General features: G+C 36.0%; 1 protein-coding gene and 1 long non-coding RNA gene across 2 annotated transcripts in view; one reads left to right on the forward strand and one right to left on the reverse strand.

Annotated features, from left to right (window-relative positions):
• LOC105535627 overlaps nucleotides 1-2,480 on the forward strand; it is a 32,090-nt gene extending 29,610 nt beyond the window's left edge. Inside the window, exon 3 of the long non-coding RNA XR_001005469.1 lies at nucleotides 2,403-2,480. This is a non-coding gene — a long non-coding RNA (uncharacterized LOC105535627). The remainder of the gene's footprint in view (nucleotides 1-2,402) is intronic.
• Nucleotides 1-22,617, reverse strand: part of ZNF385D (zinc finger protein 385D) — a 1,012,439-nt gene that overhangs the window by 617,751 nt on the left and 372,071 nt on the right. The gene's annotated exons all lie outside the window — the stretch shown is intronic.

The following is a 22,617-nucleotide window of genomic DNA, read 5'->3' on the forward strand; positions in this document are numbered from 1 at the left end:
ATGAAAATTTAAAACAAAATTAAAGTGAGATTGGCAATCAATACCTGTTCTTCCATTGAGTCATCTGATTAACTACACAGGACAAGATGCAAACGAGCCAAGCATCAAGTGTGTTGAAAGAAGCCAAACATACTTGAAGGGTAATATGAAGTTTTCAGCATTTCCACAGTTCTAGGGAGACCAGACTTCTACTTCAGTGCGTTCAAGGAAGAATGGCCCTAGCAAACACTCAAGCTCTGATTAGGATACCTTGAGGGATGCACCATGTATATGGCGAAAATTAGAGGTATCCTGAACCTTACTGAAGCTGCAAACTAGCCTAAGTCATTTCAAGATCTGATCAGATTTGAGTAATATAGCTCTTTTTGGCCTGCGAGAGGATAGGTTAAATTATCACTAAAATTTCTCATTCAGAAGACTGGTAATGAAAGCAAAATTTTTTTAGAGATATTAATAGCATCAGAAGAAACAATAGGCAACAGAAACATATCCACATGTGACACAAATACTACAGTAATAAGAAAACAAATTTAAAACAGTTTTGATTAGTATCTTCAAACAAATGACCAAGTGGAGAATTATAAGAGGATGATCACATGGAGAATTTTGAATTGAAACAATACAATAACTAAAATTCATAGTATGATAGAGGGATGCAGCTCAAGATAAATGATCTGGAAGACAGATCAAAAGAAAATATCTAGACTGTAAGAGGAAATACACAGAAGAGTACAGTAGACACACTATATGTAACAGATAATCACCAAAAACATGTGCTACATTGCCTATGGTTGTGTTATTTATAACAGCCCCAAACTTTCCATCAACCCCAGAATGGGTAAATATATTTTGGTACATTCATATAATGGAAAACAATTTTGCACTGAGAAATAATAAACCAGCTGGGCAGGTGGTTCACGCCTGTAATCTCAGCACTTTGGGAGGCCAAGGCGGGTGGATCATGAGGTCAGGAGTTCGAGAACAACCTGGCCAACATGATGAAACCCCATCTCTGTTAAAAAAAATACAAAAATTAGCTGCGTGTGTTGCATGCCTGTAATCCCAGCTACTTGGGAGGCTGAGGCAGGAGAATTGCTTGAACCTGGGAGGCGGAGGTTGCAGTGAGCCCAGATCATGCCACTGCACACCAGCCTAGGCCACAGAGCAAGACTCCGTTTCAGGAAAATAATAATAATAATAAAAAACCACTGCTACATATAACAACATTGATGAATCATTCAAACATGATATTGTACGAAACAAACCAGGTACAAAAGAGTACATGTTGCATGATGCCATTTAAATAAAACTCAGTATTAGGTGGAACTAATCTATGATTATTATTAGAGGAAGATTGATTTCCAAGGGGTAGCATTGTGGGGGCTGCTAGGGGTGTTGGTAATATTCTATTATTTGACTCAATGGTAGTCACACAGATATGTTTACTTTGTGGAAATCCATTGAACTGTACACTTATGATTTGTGTTTGTGTGCTTTTATATACACATACTACATTTCAATTAACATTTTTTTTTTAAATAAAGCTTGAGTATGACGGTGATTGTTTGGGGGGTTCCACAGATAATAAAGTTCCTTTGAATAGTGGTTATATTTGGCTTTCAAGAGATGCAAAGAATTAATCAAGGGAGAGAAGTTCAAAGATGAAAAACAGTAATAAAAGATGGGGTGGGAACTGTGTTTGCAGGTCTACCTAAAAGACTACTCAGAGCCTGCTGCGGTGGCTGATGACTGAAATCCCAGCTGTTTTTGAGGCCATAGTGGGAAGATTGCTTGAGGACAGGAGCTGGAGATGATCCTAGGTAACACATGAAAACTCCATCTCTAAATATATATATATATAATCATAATAATAATTAACCAGGCATGGTGGGGCTGTCTATGGTCTCAGTTACTCAGGAGGCTGAAGCAAGAGAATCACTTGAGCCCAGCAATTGGAGGTTACGGTGGGCCATGATCACACCACTGCACTCTAGCTTGGGCAACAGAGCAAAACCCTGTCTCTAATAAAAGGGAAACAAACAAACAAAAAAGTTGATTCAATAGCTCTGTACATCTTTGGAGAAACGAGCAGAATGGAGGCTGTTTAAGGGCAAAGACGCTGCCCCACCAATTCTCTCCTCTGCTTTTCGTTCAGCAGACCTGGAGATAGTTGGTATAGCCTAAGGCAAGAATAAGATACACTAGATATTAAAAATGACACTACTATAGAATTCGTAAATAAATAATAAATCAGACCCGCCTTCTTTTCCAGATAGAGAAACACTTAAACTATTTTTACCCTGCTCTGTTTTGTGTTTTTATTAATCATCTCCAGAGGTAGGATATCTTTGAAGCCTTTTATGCTGCTTTTTAAAATGTTTATTGTAATCTCTTAATTCTAGATTCACCTTCTTGAGAGCAGCATTGTTTCTTACTTTGTTGCAAATGTACATTCACTAATCAGGCTCTTGTTAAAGAGTAAGTACTAAATGAATGTTTGCTGTCTGTCTGTTAGTGGTATGATCTAAATTATGGCCAATATTGTGGAATATTAGATATGCTATGTGTTTTGCCTTTGCTTTTTAATTTATTTATTTTTGCTTTAAGGGGGAGAAAACCCAGGAACTATGCCATCATTGGCAAAAGTAGATTAGGATGTGTGTGTTCTGATGTGACTTAAGTTATTGCTAAATTGTCTCAGAGCTTAGAAGTTTGTCTGTGATCTGAGACATATGTTTGTAATCAGATTTGGCTTTTGTCTCCAGACCAGGCCTGATATTAGTAAAATTTTCCATATGTGTTCTTATTTAATTACTCTTTTATGAGTACAAGACATTTCTATTATGTCTGTGTCTCTAGATAGCTCACTGTAAATTTAATCAAATTTACATTTTTAAGCAAATTGGCAAATTAACACCTTGAAAAGTCTTCTTGGGGAACAAGGCTAGATGGTACGTGAAAGGCATGTTTAGGTGCTCGGTATTATGACAAATGTTTCCTGCATAGGTGATCTTGACTGTATAAAAATATTCACAAATCAGGAGGCTGAGGCAGGAGAATGGCGTGAACCCGGGAGGCGGAGCTTGCAGTGAGCCGAGATCGCGCCACTGCACTCCAGCCTGGGGGACAGAGCAAGACTCCTTCTCAAAAAAAAATATTCACAAATATTCAACATTAAAAAAGTATACTTTTCCCAAGAAAAGTAAAATCCATGAAAAAACGAAACATATTTTCTTCATATTAATATCTAGCTGTATTTCTAGGTATTTTATTCTTTTTCTGGCAATTGTAAGTAGAATTGCGTTTCTTTCTGATCAGGCTCTTGGTTTGCCTGTTGTTGGTGTCTAGGAATGCTAAGTGAGTTTTGTACATTGACTTTGTATCCTGCAACTTTGCTAAAGTTGTTTATCAGTGGGAGGAGCTTTTGGGCTTAGACTATGAGGTTTTCTAGGTATGGAATCATGTTGTCTGCAAACAGAAATAGTTTAACTTCCTCTCTTCCTATTCGAAAGCCCTTTATTCCTTTCTCTTTCCTGTTTGCTCTGGTTAGGACTTCCAATACTGTGTTGAAAAAAAGTGGTGAGAGAGAGTATACTTGTCTTGAGCTGGTATTCAAGGGGAATGCTGCTAGCTTTTGCCTATTCAGTATAATGTTGACTGTTTGTCATAGATGGCTCTTATTATTTTGAGGTTTCTTCTACACCTAGATTAATTAGAGTTTTTACCATGAAGAGGTGTCGAATTTTATCAAAAGCCTTTTTTTGCATCTATTGAGATAATCATGTGGTTTTTTGTCTTTAGTTCCGTTTCTGTGATGGATCACATTTATTGATTTGTGTATGTTGAACCAACTTGCCTTCCGGGGATGAAACCTACTTGATCATAGCGGATTAGCTTTTTGATGTGCTGCTGAATTTGGTTTGCAAGTATTTTGCTGAGGATTTTTACACTGATGTTCATCAAGGACATTGGGCTGAAGTTTTCTCCTTTTTTGTAGTGTCTTTGCCAGGTTTGGGTATCAAGATGATGTTGGCCTCATAGAATGAATTGGGGAGGAGTCCCTCCTCCTCAAGTTTTTAGAATTGTTTCTGTAGGAATGGTCGTGGTTCAACCTTACATAACAAAGCTCAACCAACTTGTTTCTTACAACTACAATTTTTTAAACTTGTAGTTATAATAAACTAGTTTGGACTGGACTTTGGTCTCCTAGGATACATTTCTAGAATATGCTTATTATTTTCCAAAGTTGCCATTCTCCAAATTACACAGGAATACAGTTATGATTTTCTGATACAATGTTCTGATGCAACAGTTGGAAACTAATTATTTGTGGGTTGTGACTTGGTTTAGACATGTAAAGGATAATTATTAGCAAATGATTATCATTCTCTCGAAAGATATGTCGGTTTTGGACTTGGAACAAATATTTGAATAAATGATGAAATAGGCTTTAAATGTCTTACACAACACTAAATACAAAAAGCTATTTTATTCTTATCCTTGGAAACACTGGATGCATGTTCTTATGACATCATGTTTTCTTTCCACAATAAAAAAAGGACAGCCAAACCATGCAGTCTGTAAGTATGTAATTACCTTCAAATGTTCTCCTCATTTAAGTGCATTAACATGCTTCAGCTGACCCAGGTTACACAAAATTATCTTCCTGATAACTTACTACCTTTTTTGGCACAATCTGTGCCACTGTCACATGTCTGTTGATGATATATGCCAAGCTATTGAGTGAGAATTTATTTCTGTTTCTAGGCTCCCTGGAGCTTTCACATGTGCGCCTGATTTAACACAAAGCTTTATGTGTAACATTTCCAGCACCCAAACACAACAATTTCCACCTATCTGTTTTATTTTAGCTTTAAAGACAAATATTAAATGGGAAATAATTTTTTAAAGGAACATTTTACCCTGACTCCAAATTCAGATTCTGTTATTGTTTCACAGGGCCTTTGTCAAATTATCTTTAAAAAAAAAAAATTTGTGAGGATATGTCAGGTCTGAGCAATGGTTATAGGATGCTTATTTTCTTTGAAAAGAAGAATCTCCAAGCTAAAAATCCTGATTTGCCAGTGCAATTGCACTGTCATCTTAGGGGTTTATTGGCACTGGCATAAATGTAATGCTTTCTTCTTCTCATGATTACATCTAGCAAAGCCTTGGTCAACATCAGTAGTTATTTGGGAGCAAAAAGGAACTCTTCACAAATCCAAAGTTAGAAATCATGCTACATTTTCTATCTTACCAGGGTATGAACTTACCTAACTTCCTAGCAAGAGCTCATGATATTGCCTGTGCCTTTATCAGGGTGATAAGGCAGAGAAGATCATTGTTTCCACTCATGCTCATTTCTATTACTTAAAATTACTTTTAAGAGTTAATATGTATTTCTATTATGTTATATAAATATATAATTATCAGTAATTATATTTGTACTTAATATATAATGTATATGCTATAAATTATAACTTTCTCTAAATAATAAATCTATCTGGCACAGTGATACTAGTAGTAATATATAAAATTATCAATTGACTCTAATTTAGTTACAGAAATCTTGAGTCTTTCCCTTACCTTCTTTGTAGAGAGCTCAGCCTATTTCTACAACATCTACAGAAAAATTTTATGAGCTGAAACACTTATTGCTAACTCAGATGGGAAAATTCTGAACTTCTTTAACTATTAAAACCTGTATAGCTTGGATTTCCTTTGAAAACAGAATGCTACATGAAAGGACAGCAAATCTTCTAGCAATAACTCACATTTAACGGGTTGATACAGCAAATCTATCTTTCTAAACAACAAATGTGTGATCTAATGGCAATACCAACAGTGCACTGTACCAACAATTAGAATGGTGTATTAAAGCTTCCAATTTGCAGTGATTTTTTATGGAAGTATAATTATCCATTTAAAATGTAAAATTCCCGGTACAAAAACATTTGAATAATTATGAAAATGTAAGTGATCCTTTGCAAAAACTAATTATGGTGAGGGAGACTTCCCTTTGCTGTCAGTGTTTTATGCATGTGTTTGGTTCCATAAGCAAACTAATTAAAATGTTGCAAGACACACTGAAATGCTGGCATTTTAGATGGAAAGAAGTTGTACTTCTGGCAAAGATCGTTTCATGTTTCTGGAATTTTAAAATTGTAGTTATAATAAACTATTCAGTCAAGCAAACAGAAAACAAGAGCCAAAATCATGCTCTCAGCTTTCAGATCTATAGCCACATGCCACCACAAAGCTGTGAATTTTCTAAGTATAAACTGGAAAAAAAACACACACATTTGTTTTGTTAGCAAACATTTGGGGTATGTATGCGTGTGTTTGATACAACTGTGGTAATTATGCAGCTAAAATAAGAAGAACCAATTTGGAAGTCATCTTACTATTTTGTGTTATTTCCATTATTGGAAATCACTGGTCAAATGGTGGGCAAAACGTTTCCACCACAAATAAGAATGCTCTCACACGACAGCTAATAAGACAAAGAACTGTATTATGGCACCTCCTCAACAGTAAATACGTGTCCTAAGAGCCTAGGAGGTAAAGGGCAGCTGTAGAATGATTATCAGGATTGCTTCATGCTCCAGATTGCATTTGGAACATGAAATGTCCATCCTCTTCACTGTTGGGTCAATCAGTCATGCTTTGGGCAAGATTTATTGAGGTTGTCACTTTTACCCGTCACAGTGGTAAGAAGTGGAATTTCAGTGATATATGAGTGACTTATAGTGCATGCCCGCATGGATTTTACACTCCAATCTTTTTAAAAGACAGTATTTTGATGAATTATTTACTCCAGAGCAGACCACCTGGGCTTAAATCTTGGCTTATCTATTAACTACCTATGTGAATTTAGGTTAGCAAACTATTCTCTTTAGCATGCTCATCTGTGGAATGAGAATAACAGTCCTGCCTTATGTAGTTGCTGTGAGAATTAAATGAGTTAACCTATGTGTAAATGTATAATGCCCAGCAATCAGTACATTATATTGTTATTAGCTACCATTTTTACCTCCACTCTAACCAAGCAATACCATAAATATTGCCAAACAGACAACATAATATCTAATTTCACATAAGATAGATATCCAGTAGAACTCAAAGGTCAGAAAAGCTCCTAGAAGGTATCCAGTAGCTGTGGGTATCTGAAAGCCTTCACTACTTGTTCTGCAGGCAAAGCATACAAACACACTCTGGCTATTATCTATGTTAAACAAGAAAGAAGACATACAAATAATAGATAACAGCAACTGGAGGAGGTAGGATAACCGTTTCTGTGAGTTAGAAGTAAAACAGCAGTTTCGAATTATATTATCATCATCCATCACAGCTATCGTGTATTCAACTCTTCCCATGGTGCAAGTTATTAAGCTCTAAGCTCTTTAAATGTTAAACCAATCAACCCATTTTCCATAGGAAGAGGAAGAAATAGTTTAAAATCACTTTCCCAGGCTATATTAATAGTTTGTGATGAAGATGTGACAAGAAAGGTCTCTCTGAAGCTAAAGTTCGCATTATTATACTATATTGCTATCCATGTAATATGATGAGCATGTTCCCAAGTCATTACGTTTTCTTCACAAACATGCTTTTTAATAGCTTTAAAGTGTTCTAGTCTATGGCTGTTTCATAATTGATTTACTCTCTTCTGTCTTGTTAAATATTTATGTTGTTTCTAGTCCCTTAGTTTGAATTATTTGCAATAAAAATCTTCATGTGTAAATCTTAGTATGCATAGCTGATGAGTTTCTTAGTATAAATTCCAAGCAGTGAAGTCACCAGGCTAACGGATTTGAACATTTCTAAACCCTTAGCACAAATTGCCAAATCACCCACAGGAATAGTATAGCAATTTTCTCTCCTTTCAGAAATTTTTGAGCTTGCTCATTTAGCTGCATCCTTGCCAATCCTGAATCTGTTCTAAAAGTTTTCTTATCAACATGCCAGATACAAAAGTCTCCTGTAGATTTAATTTGTATTTTTATTTCCACTGTGGTAGTTAGGGAAAAAATATCACCTATTGAAAACAAAGCATGTGAATACTACTTTGACATTCGTATCTGTCTCTGTCAGCCTCCTCCTTGCATGCAAATTTTGGGTTTCCCTTAACAGAATGTTACAAAACTCCAAGCCCAAGTTTAACTGTAACACTATTCAGGAAGTTTCCTTGAGTTGTTTAAAAAAAGTTTCTTACCTTCTCTGATCTCTGCACATGTCATTTTGTGATAATTTACTTCATTGCAGTAAAATTATTGATTCTCTCTCTGTTCTCTCTTTAATAAGCTACTGGAAAACAAATAATCTTATGATTTGTTGGATCCATAGGATCCAACCAAAATGGTGAAAAGTCTAATAAGCACATTAAACTATCACTTCCCATAAAAACATACTGACTGTGGATTTTAATCAACTTTTTACTGTTTGATTAAACTATTCATTAATTCATCATTAATAACGTAGCTGACTAGGTACTCTGGAACACTTTTAAAAAATGAATAAAAACATCTAGTGGAATTACTTTGTTCTAATGAAAATTAAGCTTTGCTGGTAATCACAATGCAATGTTCCTTCCTACTAATACAAAAACATTCCTGCAGATCATTTGAAGCAGAGAAAAAGAAATGCTTCCCATGGGACACTGTCAAGAACATATACGGGGTCCTTACTCATACAAAATGATTCAGTGTTTCCGCCATGGTTATATCACAGCTGAGAAATGAGTAACAACACCTCCTTTTTATATAATTTCTGCCTTTTGCCAATGCCAAACCAAGCATTCATCATGTCTCCTCAGTGAAGTTATTCGGTATTAAGGTGCCCAACTGCTAAGCTGCTCTGCCTCACCAGTCCCTAATCTGGAGTTGGCTTCTCCTTTCCAAGACCCTTCTAAGAATCATTCAGCATAAGCCCAAACCTACACAAAGTCCCTTCACAAACTTTCTTACTGAGATCCTTCTAAATTCTCTTACAGGGATATGGTTTTCCTTGCTGCAGGAAGCTAAACAAACCAAACTTTGAGTACAGGTTTGTTCCTGGACATCCGGTAGGATTCGATATTAGTTGGGTCATTAAATACATATAGATTTACGTACTGTGTTTACTTAAACAGGATTCATCAGCAAATTGGACATATGATACAGGGAAAGTGGTAAATTGAGATTATGCTAAAGTGTTAATCCTGGAAACCTTATCTATTGTACTTTTTAATTTTATTCATTGAATTCTTTAGTTCCAGAATTTATGGTTTTTAAAAATCATTATCTATCTTTGTTGAATTTCTCATTCAGATCATGAATTGTTTTTCTGAATTATTTGTGTTGTTTATCTGTATCCTATTGTGTCTCACTGAGCTTTTTTATGATCACCATTTTACATTATTTTTAGGCATTTCATAGGTTTCTCTTTCATTGGAATCTGTTGCTTGAGAATTACTGTGTTCTTTCAAAGATGTTATGTTAGCTTGCTTTTTCATGTTTCTTGTGTGCTTACATTGATATCTGCATATCTGACGTAAGTCACTTCTCCCAATTTTCTGGACTGGCTTTTATAGGGAAAGACTTCTTACTATAGATGTATCCATAGTGCTGACTATGTAGGGTGCTTTGGCTTTGATTTTGGATGGGCATGGTAGTGTAGTCTCAGTATGATTTCTTCAGCTGTAATATGCATCAATAGTGTCTATGATTTCCTCCATTCCTTAGGCTGTAGTTGTTAGTGAAGGCGGTGGCGAGGGTTGGCTATGTGTAAGTACTTTAGATCAGCTGGTCATTGGGCACTAGTGGCAACAGCAGTGGGTTGGGTGTGTAAACACTTGAGCCCTCAGATGGCATACATATGCAGTGATGTTAGTGTATCCAGATAGGCCAATCCTCTTGCCTCCAGGCAACTTTCTTGGTGCCAGCAGTGACAGCAATGGGCCAAATAAGTGGATAGGTCCTCAGACCCCTGGGCAGTGTGCATAACATCATGTATGTCAATATCATCAATAAGCCAACCTTCAGGCCCTTAGGCAACAACACAGAGGTGCCAGCAGTGGGTTGGCCAGGACAGACCTCAGGGCTCCAGGTAGCATCTGTGGTAGGGGCCAATGGTATAGGTGTGTCAGGCTGGCCCAGAAGGCATGCATAAGTGCCAGTGGCAACAGGCCATGTGGGTCAATTCCCAGACCCCCATCAACGCACACAGGCACTGGTAAGGGAGCAACTGGTGGGGCAGGGCTGTCCTCAGGGCCCCTGAGTGTGAACATAGGCACAGGCTACAGTGAGTTAGGCTAGCTTATCCCCAGGATATCAGATGAATGCTTGGGCACTGGCAGGCTGAGTAGACCGATCTCCAGGCCCCCTGAAGGTGTGCACAGGTGTAGGTGGCAGTAAGTGAGGTGGGTCAATCCCCAGGTCCCTGGATGATGTGCATGAGTGCTGGTGGCAATGGTGGGTGGGCAAGTCTTTCTTCAGGTCCTCTAATGATACATGTGAGTGCCAGCTCTGGTGGGTGAGGCAAGTCCATTCCCATTCCCCCAGATGACACGCTCAAGCAGTGGGGGTTACAGTGGTAGGCAGGACTGGCTTGTCCTCAGTCCCCTGAATGGTGCCCAAAAGGACCATTCTCCAGATTGCCAGAAGGCACATTCAGGTGCAAAGAGCCCCTGCTGCTAGTTGGTAGGGAGAGTTTGCTCTCAGTGTCAGCAGCCCCAGGCAAGGAGAAGCTCTAGTGGGGATACACTTTGGCTCTCTTTGTCCTAGGGGCAGCTTTCCCAGTGTGCTGCATTGCCTATACCTTGGGGTATAGGATACTGTGTGGGCTAGAGTGCTGGGGACCTGGCTGCGCCACTGGGTCTAGCTGACATCGTGATGCTGCAACCCTTCTGGTGGACACAGGGGAATGTAAGCAAAGCTCAGGGAGGTGCAAGCACAGGGGCTGTTGTACCCCAGAGTAGGATATAATCTGGTAGGCTGGGCTCTCAAAATGGAGCTGTGCTACAGCTGCTTGGGACTCAGCATGTGTGTGGGACCCAGCGCAAACTACCTCTCTGGAATAATGCCATCATGTGGACTCCCAGTAGCTGCCTATACTAGTCTCAGGGTCCACAAGCATCAAGGGACTCTTGCATGGCTGAGATTGCAGGAGTCGGTGGTGGGAATGTGGACTGCTGGGTATATTTCATTTACTTTTTCCCTGCAGTGGAGTTTCTCCCGGCTCCAAGTGACCCTGACCGGGATGGCTGCTTTATTTCCCTCTTTTTCCATGCCTCAGAGGCTCCCTGTCACTTCTCGGCTAAATTTCAGTGTTCTCTCTCAGATGCTCTATTCAAAGTGTGGTTATCTACTTACTGTTTTGGTCCTTCTTTGTGGAAGAAAAAAATGCTGGGTGCCATCCAGTCACCTCTCCTGAAACTCATATTTTGATAGAATAATCTATTATATTATTAGTTCAATGAGTGAGCACTCACTGTCACACATTTATTTCTCACAGACCTTTCAGCTTATGCTAGCATAGTTGTAGTTGTTCCAACTTCAACTTACATAAAAATTTTTTAAAATTACTTCTCATTCAAAAGTATTTTATACTGGAAAGTGTCATTTTCTTTGCCAAGAATAGAAAACCCCCTAAAACTTTACAATACGATCTTAACCTTAGTTATGAAGATGTCTATTCCATCAAAGGGTAAGGAGGTTTAGCACATTCGTTCATATTTCTATTGGAAAAAAAGAAGCGATTAATTCATTGCTTCTCTGTCCAAGTAATTAAGCAATACCTTATTCTGGCATCCTTGTCAACTGACAACAATCGAGTTTGTTTCCAAACCACAAATATAAATATAAACCAAATCTATTATAGTTTTTTGAGAGATTAAACCAATGTTATTTAAACTTTATTTCTTAATGAGACCATCAAAGGAACAGTTTTAAAAAAAAACTGTGATTTTTTTCAATAGCAAAGACTTGGAACCAACCCAAATGTTCATCAATTATAGACTGGATTAAGAAAATGTGGCACATATACACCATAGAATACTATGCAGCCATAAAAAAGGATGAGTTCACATCCTTTGTGGGGACATGGATGAAGCTGGAAACCATCATTCTAAGCAAACTATCGCAAGGACAGAAAACCAAACACCACATGTTCTCACTCATAGGTGGGAATTGAACAATGAGAACACTTGGACACAGGGTGGGGAACATCACACACTGGGGCCTGTCTTGCGGCACGGGGAGTGGGGAGGGATAGCATTAGGAGATGTACCTAGTGTAAATGACAAGTTAATGGGTACAGCACACCAACATGGCACATGTGTACATATGTAACAAATATGTACACGTTGTGCATATGTACCCTAGAACCTAAAGTATAATAATAAAAAAAACTGTGATTTTTTTAAAATCTACTTTCTTTAATGTAACTATCTACAGGGGAAAAAAACAGTATAATATGGAGAGGAAGTGGAGAGAAATGGAGGAAAAGAGAGAATGTAAGTGTTTCATGTGTTTGCATATCATAGTTTATTTCTCTTTCACATTTCTCTCTCTCAAGTGATCAAGTTTTGTTAACTTTAGATACCAGGAGGACCATTTAACTTGTTTGACTTTTTCAAGGAAATGGCAGATAATATTATAAAGTAGGAACGTGTTAATACAGGAATTCTTAACTGAAAGTCTCTGGATAGAATCTGGTGGGGTTTTTTGTTGATGTTGCTATTTGGCATGCATGTGTGTGTGAGAGAGAGAGAAAGAGAAATTAGGGGAGAAATTGAGAGAGAAGATCAATAAGACTTGTTTTGATAACACTGCTGATCAAAACAGGATGTAGCAAAGAAACCAGCCAGCCAAAACCAGCCAGGACTATGAATTATATTAATAATATATTTGCATGCTATAAGGCACTCCCACCAGTGCCATGCCAATATACAAATGCCATGACAGTGCCTAGAAGTTACCTTATATGGTTCCAGGAACTTCCTACTCCTTTCTCAGAAAGTTAGTGAATAACCCACCCCTTATTTAGCATATAATTATGGGTAGGTATAAATGTAACCAGGCAGCAATCCATGAGTGCTACTCTGCCTATGGGCTAACCCTGCCCTGTCTATGGAGCAGCCATTTTACTATGCACTGGTGCTCTAATACATTTGGTTTCTTTTACTGTTGGCTTGCCAAAGCCAAGGACCCTCCTGAGCTGAGCCCTAATTTTGGGATACACCTGCATCAAAATCCCATCTTTACTTTTAGTGTCGCTAGGAGAAATTCAGCATATCTTTCAATTATAAATGTAGACATCAGCCACAGGGCTGTTGGCAATTCCTGTGACTTTCTCATCAATAAACATCATAGGAATTTCTTGTTGCGGATATCTTTAACTATTGTTTACACTTATCAACACCTTGAAGTATCAGTTGTTACTAGACCAGCCAAGAGATTTGTTATTAGTATGTTAATAACAAGAACATATTTTGAACCTAGGTTAATAAACAAGGACATCAGATTTTAAAAATATTTTGAGAAAGGTATTTTAATGTAATCAGTTATCTTTTTAATTATTTGTATTTCAATACTTTAGTTATTTAAAATCATCATCCTTAGAAGTGCATGGGCTTAAATAGACTGCCAAGGGAGTTTGTTGTAACATACACACACACATGGACACAGACACACAGACGCTCACACGCACATACTGAAGAGTTTTTGGATTAACTAGGAAAATTATATTAAAACAGAAATTTTCTTTTGTGATGCATACCCCTTAAAAAGAGTGATAAAGAGATTACCAATTACTGGCATCCAATTGAGATAGGTTACTTGGTTTTCTCAGTTTATCATTTTTAAAAGGCTTTACTAACCTCCTAAGTCCTGTCTGCTTTTACCAAACATACTCATTTTAAATTTGATTTTAGCCATGTAGACATACAGCTATGCACATCAGTCAGGTCTACAGAACTGCAGCATTTCCCCTGAGGGTCTGTTGTTTTTATGAATAAAAAGTCAAGGGTATTACACTGCGTTATAATGTCAAATAGCAAAGATATTTCCTCAGGTTTTCACTGACAAATGTATTCTATAAAGTTAGTTTGATGTCTTAATTGTTGCATCTATCTGAAAGGATACTTGAGACAAAACAACATTGTGGGTTTTTTTTTGTTTTTTGTTTTTTGTTGTTTGTTTTTGCCTATCACATCTGATGTTATGGACAAGTTTGAATGCAATCTAAGTATATGGGATGAAAATATTTAACATTGCTTGTTTGATTTAAATTATTTGCGAGTAAAATTCTTCAAAATTAAGAGAAAAAAATCAGCCATCACCAACATTTTGGGCTTTATCTTTAACAATATTCTCACCAAATTATTTAACTTCATTGTATTATTCTCTTGCAACAAGGAAGGCAGAGAAGAATCTACGGTCAGACTAGTTTCCAAATATGGTTCTACTTCTCATTTTTGAACTTGTGACTTTAGCTACTATCTCTGACACTCAGTGTTCTTATATATTAAATAAGAATTATACCAGTAAGAATTAGAGCAGTGCAATAGATAGCTTCAAAACTAGACTAGATTAAGCAGAAGAATTTCTAAACTTGAAGGCAGGCCTTTAAAAATACCCAAGTCAGGCAGAAAAAAGAAAAAAAGAAAGAAAGAAAAAAAAAAGAAAAACAAAAAGTGATGAAGAAAAACAATGTAACAATGTGACATATGGGATACCATAAAATGACCAAATATTCTAATTCTGGGCACCACAGAAGAAGAGATGGGTGAAGGCAAAGAGAAACTATTTTAAAAAATAATAGCTAACACGTTCTCAAGTTTGGAAGAGATATACACATCCAGACACAAGAAGTTCAAAAATCCCCAAATAGATTCAACCCAAAAAGGTCTTATGTAGGCCGGGAGCGGTGGCTCACGCCTGGAATCCCAGCACTTCAGGAGGCTGAGGCAGGCAGATCACAAGGTCAGGAGATCGAGACCACCCTGGCTAACACGGTGAAACCCAGTCTCTACTAAAAATACAAGAAATTAGCCGGGCGCTGTGGCGGGCACCTGTAGTCCCAGCTACTCAGGAGGCTGAGGCAGGAGAATGACGTGAACCCTGGAGGCGGAGCTTGCAGTGAGCCGAGATTGCGCCACTGCACTCCAGCCTGGGCGACAGAGCAAGACTGTCTCAAAAAAAAAAAAAAAAAAAAAAAAGGATCTTATCTAAGGCACATTGTAAGGCACATTTTAGTTAAACTGTCAAAGGGACCTCTGGTTGTCCTCACTGCTACACTCCCACCAGTGCCATGACAGTTTACGCAATGTCATGAAGTTACCCTATATGGTCTAAAAAGGGGAAGCATAAATAATCCTCCCATTGTTTAGTGTATCATCAACAAATAATATGTCCATAAAAATGGGCAACCAGCAGCCCTTGGGGGGTTGCTCTGTCTATGGAGTACCCATTATTTTATTCCTTTACTTTCTTAATAAACTTGCTTTCACTTTGAAAAAAAAAAATAAAGACAAAGAGAGAATTCCAGAAACAGCAAGGGAAAAGCATTAAGTCACATATAAAAGAATCTCCAACAGACTAATGGCAGATTAATAGCAGAAACCTTACAGGCCAGGAGAGAATGGGATAATAAATTCAAAGTGCTGAAAGAGGAAAAAAAAAAAAAACCAAAAAAAACCCAAAACCCTGCTAATTAAAAATAGTATACCTAGGAAATCTAACCTTGTAAAATTAAAAATGAGTCTTTCCCAGACAAGCAAAAACTGAGGGAATTCATTACAATTAGACCAGTCCTACAAGAAATATTTAAGGGAGTTTTTTTTAAACATCAGGAAGTGTAAGGAAAATTATCTGCCATCATAAAAATATAAAATAAAATAAAATTCATTTGTAGAGCAAACAAATGAGTAAGATTAAGGAATCAAAGGTTGCCAAATGTGATATAAAATCAATGAACTGTGATGAGAAACAATAAGAGAGATAAAAGGAATAAAAGATATACAAAATAACCAGAAAGCAATTAACAAAAGGATAGGAATAAGTCCTCACCTACCAATAATAGTCTTGAATATAAACAGACTAAATTCCCTACTTAAAAGATATAGATTAGCTGAAAGGATTTTTTTTTTTAAAGCAATAATATGCTGCCTACAAGAAACTCACTTCACTGGTAGACACATATGGACTGAAAGTGAAGAGATGGAAAAAGATATTCCATGCAATGGAAACCAAAAACAAGCAGGAGTATACTAGTATCAGATAAAACAAACTTTAAGTCAAAAACAGTAAAGAGAGACAAAGAAGATCATTATATAATAATAAAGAGATCAATTCGTCAAGAGGATATAACAATTGTGAATATGTATGTACCCAATACCAGAGCAGCCAGATATATACAACAAATATTGGATAAAAAGAGAGAAATAGAGTCCAATTGCAATTTTAGTTGGGTAATTAAATACTCCACTCTCAGCACTAGACAGAAAATCAACAAAGAAACATTGGATTTAAACTGCACATTACACCAAATGGATCAAACAGATATTTACAGAACATTTCATCCAGCAGCTGCAGAATACACATTCTTCTCATTAGCACAGGAAACATTCTTTAGGATAAACCATATGTTAGGCCATAAAATAAGTCTCAATTAAAAAAAAAATCTAAACCCTATAAAGCATTTTTTCAGACCACATTAGAAAACAAAGGACACTTGAAAACTGTATAAACAAATGAAAATTAAACGTATTCCTGAATGACTATTGTGTCAAAAAAGAAATTTTTAAAAATCAAAAAAATTATTGAAACATATAAAAATGGAAATATACTAAAACCTATGCCATACAGTAAAAGCAATAAGAGGGAAGTTTATCACAATAAATGGCTATATCAAAGAAGTAGATTTCAAATAAACAATCTTGTAACAATATAACTCAAGGTACTAGAGAAACAAGAGCAAACCAAACTCAAAATTAGGAAAAGGAAATAAAAGACCTCTACAAGGAAAGCAACAAAACACTCATGAAAGAAATTAAAGAGGACATTAACAAATGGAAAGACAAATTAGAGCAAAACAAAACAAAATAAAGACTTAAAAACACACACACACAAAATTAATGAAATGAAGAGCTGATTTTCAGAAAAGATAAACAAAATTAATGCACTACTAGCTCAACTAACCAATACCAAAAAAGACCCAAATCTATAAAATCAAAATTGAAAAAAGTCATTACAGCTGCTATCACAGAAATACAAAGAATCATTAGAGGATATCATGAACAAGTATATGCTAACAAATTGGAAAACCTAGAGCAAACGGATAAATTCCTGGAGTCACACAACCTACCACAATTGAAGCAGGAAGAAATAGAAAATCTGAACAAACCAATAACAAGAAGCAAGATTGAATTGGTAATAAAAAGTCTTCCAAAAAAGAAAATCCTAGGACTAAACAGCTTTACTGCTGAACTCTACCAAACTGTTAAATAAGAACTAACAAAAACTCTTCTCAATCTATTGCAAAAATTGAAGAGAAAGGAATTCTTTCTAACTCATTTTATGAGGCCAGCAGGACCCTGACAACAAAGTCAGACAAGGGCACAACAACAAAAACAACAACCAAATCCTGCACATAAATATGCTTAATGAATACAGACACAAAAATCTTCAGCAAAATACTAGCAAACTAAATTCAGCAAAACTTCAAAAAGATAATACACCAGGATCAAGTGGTATTTATCCCAGGGTTGCAAGATTAGTTCAACATACACAAATCAAGAAACATGATACATTACATTAACAGAATGAAGAACAAAGCCATATGATGATCTCAATAGATGCAGAAAAATTCAACATCCCTTTATGATAAAACGTCTCAACAAATTAGGCATATAAGAAACATACCTCAACATAAAAAAGGTCATATATGACTAATTCACAGCTAATATCATTCTGAATGGGGAAAAGCTAGAAGCCTTTCCTCTAAGAACTAGAAATAGAAAAGGATGCCCACTCTTACCACTCTTACTCAGCAGAGTACTAGAAGTCCTAGCCAGAGCAATCAGTCAAGATAAAGAAATAAAAGGCATTCAGATTGGAAAAGAAGTCCAATTGTCCCTCTTTGCAGATGACATAATATTACATATTAAAAACAAAACCTAAATATTCCACCCAAATCTCTTAGAACTGACAAATGAATTCAGCTAACTTGCAGGATACAAAATCAACATACAGAAATCAATAGCTTTTCTATATGTCAATAATGAACTAGCCAAAACAGATATCAGGACCACAATTTCATTTACAATAGCTGCAAAAAAAGCATAATTCCTATGAATAAATTTAATCAGGAGGTAAAAGACCTCTACAAGGAAAACAACAAAACACTCATGAAAGAAATTAAAGAGGACATTAACAAATGGAAAGATATCTTATGCTCATGGATTGGTAGAATTACTATTTTTAAGAAAGACCATGGTACCAAAAGTATTCTCTGGATTCAATGCAATATTTTTCAAAATACCAATGACATTTTTCACAGAAATGAAAAAGAATACCTAAAATTTGGCCAGGTGCAGTAGCCCACCCCTGTAATATCAGCACTTTTGGAGACCAAGGTGAGTGGATTACTTGAAGCCAGGTGTTCAAGACCAGCTGGACCAACATGATGAAACCGTGTCTCTACTAAAAATACAAAAATTAGGCAGGCATGGTGGCAGGCACCTGTAATCTCAGCTACTCAGGAGGCTGAGGTGGGAGAACTGCTTGAACCTAGGAGGCAGAGGCTACAGTGAGCCGAGATTGCGCCACTGCACTCCAGCCTGGGTGACAAAGCAAGACTCCTCCTTTGAAAAAAAAAAAAAAAATTAAAAGAAAAAGAAAAAAAATATATAAAATTCAAATAGAATCACAAAAGACCCCAAACAGTCAAAGCAATCCTGAGTAGAAAGCACAAAGCTGGAGGCATTACACTACCTGACTTCAAAATATACTATAAAGCTATAGTAACTAAAACAGTACAGTATGGTGTTGATATAAAAACAGACACACAAACCAATGGAACAGAAGAGAGAACCAGAAATAAATCCACATATTTATAGCCAACTGATTTTCAACAAAGGCACTAAGAATACATGTTGGGGATAGGATACCCTCTTCAATAAACAGTACTGGGAAAGCTGGATCTCCATAGGCAGAAGACCCCTATCTCTCAGCATATTCAAAAAGCAACTCAAATTTAAATACTTCAATATAAGACTCAATACTATAAAATTAGAAAAAAAAAAAAAACATAGGGGAAATGCTGCAGGACATTGGTCTAGGCAAAGGTATTAGGGCCAAGACTTCAAAAGCACAAGCAACAAAAACAAAAATAGACAAATGAGATTATATTAAACTAAAAAGCTTTTGTACAGCAAAAGAAACAATCAACAGAGTAAAGAGACAACCTGTGGAATGGGAGAAAATGTTTGCAAATTATTCATCTGACAAAAGGCTAATATTCAGAATACAAGTTGGGAGCTCCTTAGGGCAAACTTGCCTCCCATTCTATTCCTAAAAATGATAGCTGCAAAGATAAAAGTGTTACATACCTCACTCACAAGGAATTTCCTTGTGGATAAAGGACAGACAGAACTCAAAGTCATCCTTCTACTCACTGAGATAAATACATATCTGATTGCCTCCTTTGGAAAGGCTTATCAGAAACTCAAAAGAATGCAACCTTTTGTCCTTATCTACCTACTACCTGGAAGCCCCTTCCCTGTTTTAAGTTGTCCTGCCTTTCAGGACTGAACCAATGTACATCTCACATGTATTGATTGATGTCTCATGTCTCCCTAAAATGTACAAAACCAAGCTGTGCCCTGACCACTTTGGGCACATGTCATCAGGACTTCCTAAGACTGTGTCACAGATGGGTGTCCTTAGCTTTGGCAAAATAAACTTCCTAAATTGACTGAGACCTACCTTAGATGTTTGGGGTTAATACAAGGAACTCAAACCACTCAGCAGAGAAAAGAAAAAAAAGAAGCAGATAATCCTATTAAAAAGTGGGCAAAGAAGACATACAAATGGCCCACAGGTACATGAAAAAATGTTCAACATCACTATACACCACAGAAATACAAATTAAAACCACAATGAGCTAGCATCTTATCCTAGTTGGAATGGCTGTTATTAAAAAGATAAAAAATAACAAATTCTGACAAGGATGTAGATTAAAGGGAACCCTTACACACTGTTAGTGGAAATATAAATTAACATAGCCATTATGGAAAATAGTGTGGAGGTTTCTCAAAAAACTAAAAATAGAATAAGAGTTTTCTATTGCTCAATAGCATAGCAGCTTAACTATTGTTAACAACAATATATTATATATTTTTAAATACCTATAAGAAAAGATTCGAAATATTTTCAACACAAATAAATGCCAGAGGTGATAGATATCTTAAATACCCTGATTTGGTCATTGCACAATTATGCATGTATCAAAATAGAACACATATCCCATAAGTATGTATAATTATTGTATATTAATAAGAATTAAAATAAAATACTCGTACCTCATTACATTCTCTCACCTCATTATATCCACTTAAGGAATTGTCCTCCTTAAGCTTCCCTTTGAAAATAAAACACAGTGAAAGAAGGATCCATTACACAACCTTTAGAACCCTAAGTATGAAATACTAAGTGATATTATTTGACTGAAAATCCTCATGTCTTTGTTCTAATAGGCATTTGTAGAAATGTGAATGAGCTTTAGAGTATTTAAAAAGAGCAGGAAAAATATAGGTACTAAAAGTCATTCTTTTTGAGTCTGTCTTTATCTCTAAGTACTGACTATTCACAGATATTTAAAGTTCTGAAAGCTTTCTTTTTCCCTCTTTCTCTCTCTCTCATACTCTTGAATGTGTCTTTTTGAGCTTTGACTATAAATGTAAAAAGAAAGAAGAGCAGCTTTTATGTATTTAAATATAGTCCAAGGTAGTCAGTCACCTCCTGGTTCTAATTTCACATGATGATCTGGGCTTATATCACTCTTCAATCTTTAGATAAGTTTTTAAAAACAGAGGCAAAATGAAAACATTTTAGATAAACCTAAGCACAGTTTTACATTTTGAGAAGAGGAGGGAAAGGAACTTAACTACTTAGTGCATCTGTGGTAAGACAAATTGTCATCCTTGTTGATATCCATTACAAAAAAGTCAATTGCAAATGGTTTTGTATTTCTTAGTCGTACAAAAATCTGGGTCTGTGTTTCTACATGTTTTTCAACTAATAAAAAGCTTGTAAAACTAGAAATGTTCATGACACTATTTCAAATTTATAACTACAGGAAAATACAGTTGTTTCCAGAGATGATTTTGAAGTAATCTTTTATGATGATATACAAATGATTTGGAATAATTATCTCCTTTTGGTCATAGTAATAAAGGAAGAATAGGAAAAGATAGGAAAGATAAAAAGTTGAATCACATATGGAAAATGGACAATAAAGTATCAAAAAGTTAGTTACAGAAAGAAGAGAGAATAAGTAGGAATAAATTGGAAAAGAAAATAGAAGAGACATTACAAAATAATGCCTTTATTTTTGGCAACACAGCATATTAGATTTGCTGAAAAGCTTTTTTGTGAAAACAATAAAAATTAGATAAAATATAGTAAAAATCTCTTGAAATATATAAATGAGCTTATAAAAATAATACCAAAAACAAAAAGGGAAAAAGGGAACACAAGGACAAAGAAGAGTGACAAGTAGAAACTGATACAAAACTAACAGAGAGACATCAGAAACCAAGAGAACTGTGTTTTTGTAAGTCATTCAAGGTTTGGTAAGAACTTCTGAGTCTGTGAGAAAAAAAGTCATTTAATATAGACATCAAGGCCTTAGGCCTAGGGAAGGTGTGAAACTGATGATGTTGTCAAATTTGATATAGCGTTAGATTCAATATTAGTTTTTCAAAACTCTCACTTATTAATATTTTTGAAAAGGCAAACTGTTCATACGTTTAAAAAAAATCTATACTAAAATGTATTCTCAGAGAAGTTTCAATCTCATCCATACCTCTTCTACTCCATTTTCTTCCATACCTATTAATAACCATTGTCCTTAGTGTTCGGTTCATCTCTCCTATATTTTCTTTTGCAAAAATAAGCAATGCTTAACTAAATCTTAATTTTTTTTTTAATCAACATTATATCCTGGAAATCAATTCATAACTGTTTATAAAGATCTCATACATTCTTTTTAACAACTGAATAACAGTCTTATGTAAGTCTACCATACCATTCAAATCAGACTTACGGGTATTTATTTAGTTTGTTTTCCAAATTTGCAATTTCTAATAACTTTGGATGAATAACCTTGTGTATAAGTTATTTAGTATGTGTGGAGGTGTATCCTCAGGGCATGTGGTTATAAATGGCATTCATTGCTGGCTTCATGGGAAATGCTTATTAATTTTGAAAAATATTGCCAAAGTCCTCCCGAGAGGGGTTCTGCATACCTATAAGCTATGTATGAAAGTAGAGATTTCTTCACAGTTTTGTCAGTAGAGTGTGCTGCCTGTCTTTTCAATCCTTGCTCATCTGATAAGTGAGAAGTGATAATTCA

The sequence above is a fragment of the Mandrillus leucophaeus genome, unplaced genomic scaffold (assembly GCF_000951045.1).
Source record: "Mandrillus leucophaeus isolate KB7577 unplaced genomic scaffold, Mleu.le_1.0 Scaffold149, whole genome shotgun sequence".
Taxonomy (NCBI): domain Eukaryota; kingdom Metazoa; phylum Chordata; class Mammalia; order Primates; family Cercopithecidae; genus Mandrillus; species Mandrillus leucophaeus.